This window comes from Aplysia californica, unplaced genomic scaffold, assembly GCF_000002075.1.
Source record: "Aplysia californica isolate F4 #8 unplaced genomic scaffold, AplCal3.0 scaffold00090, whole genome shotgun sequence".
NCBI lineage: Eukaryota > Metazoa > Mollusca > Gastropoda > Aplysiida > Aplysiidae > Aplysia > Aplysia californica.
The window spans coordinates 193,216-195,152 of NW_004797360.1; positions in this window are offsets into that span (position 1 = coordinate 193,216).

Below are 1,937 nucleotides of genomic sequence, written 5' to 3' on the forward strand. Positions count from 1 at the left end.
TGCGCTCTCCTCAGGTTCTCAGAACACTTCTGATTTCTATGTCGGGCACTGTGTCAAATGCTAGATCTAGATCTAATTGTAGAAATTATAGTCCAGCGCTGGGGTGGAGGTGGGAAAGGGATGGGGCGAGTGTATTGTTTTAGCCCAAGAACCTGACAGCCGAAAGAGGCCTTGCTCTCTCCCTGTAATAATATCTTCTAATATATTCCAATTCCAACTGGGTGGTTCGCTTCATAGCCCTTGGCCAGGTAAGGTAACTCCGAAAAGTAGGTGATGAATAGAACACCAAACAGAACCGTGGATGGCTTAAAATTAATATGGCATTAAAGATAAATAAAGAAATAATAATAATTCTGACAATAGATATACAGGCAGTAATAAGAAGCAGGTGGAATGATAAATGTAATTGATGAAATTGTGGAAAATAATATGTATTTGTACTGCAGACGTGTTTGTAAACAAAGAGGCCAATTGGCAAATTAAGAAGCCTTCTCGGAGCTCTTCTTAGAGCAGAGCTGAATTCACCGAGCAGGACTGAACCACTGAGCGCGCTTCGCGTAGAGAAGTTCCACATCGATCCTAAGAATGCAAAGCTATATGTCTTAAAATTCTTGTAAATTTTGTTGTCACTCTACGCCTGCAGCTCGCATCATAGTCTGAAACTTAGCAACGTGACATTTGTGGAGACTGGGCGGAAACGAAACAGAAAAGTTATGAAGCTGTCCCATATTTAGAGTTACAAAAGTTAGAATTCCCATCATAGATTGCACAGGAAAGAAGAACAAATTATACAAGAAGCTGAGCACCACCAATTTCACTGGCAACACAGTCAGAGAATGAAAATTGAAAAAGGACAGAGGACACAAGGGAAACTGACAACATGCATGGGCTAGACCTGCTTTTTTCTTCTAGATTCTACTTCTGCCGCTTTTTTTGTAAGTAGTATAATAGAAAATACTAGATTTTTTTTTTTTGGGGGGGGGGGTCAGTTCGAAAGAGTTTCAATCTTTAATCTCTGGATCACGATCTAGATCTAGCATTTGTTGTTGCTGTTTTTGTTAAGCTAGATCTGGATCTAGATCTGATAGGTTCTTGTTATAATGTTTCCGTTTATTCTTCGTAGGCATGTGGTTCATTTCACTTTTCTTGTTTAGAACAGTGTTTTATTTGCTGCTGTTTGTCATTACATTAGTTTGCTAGACCTAGAAGCCTTAGTAGTCACTCCTGTTGAAACGTAATATTCAATGCAGATCTAGGCCTAGACCTTTAGCTACTTTTGCACGACTGCAGCAGACACGTTAGTATAGTTCTAGTAGTCTAGTGCCCATAACTCGTACAACATTAGACCTATAGTCTATGGACCTAGATTAGATAGTTTAATTTTAAAATCCCATGTTTGACACTGACTACTGACTTAGTAAACAAATTCTGGAAACCTTATGGATATCAATATTCACCATGTTGCTTGTAAAACGACATGTTTGAATCTTCTGACCAACCACAGATAAACAGGAAGAGCGTAAAAAAGGTGTTCTGCCGAAATTTGAATAAAAAACAAGTTGTAATTTCACGTTAGTTTCTTTCACACAAATAGGGTGACAGTGCGCAAAGTGGGGGCTTTTTCGAAGAGGGCCTCATCGGATTTTGAGGACACTTTTTTAATTAAGATCGACTGTAACAAAGAAATAATAAAATAGTAAAATACTAGTGTTCCCCGGTAAAATGACGTCAGCAGTCACTGTTCCGCGGCGCAACCACGCACACACACAAGCACACACACACAGACACACACACACGCACGCACGCACACACACACACACACACACACGCACGCACGCACGCACGCACACACACACACAAACACACACACACACACACACACACATAAAGTATCTATCGATCTATCTATCTATCTATCTATCTATCTATCTATCTAT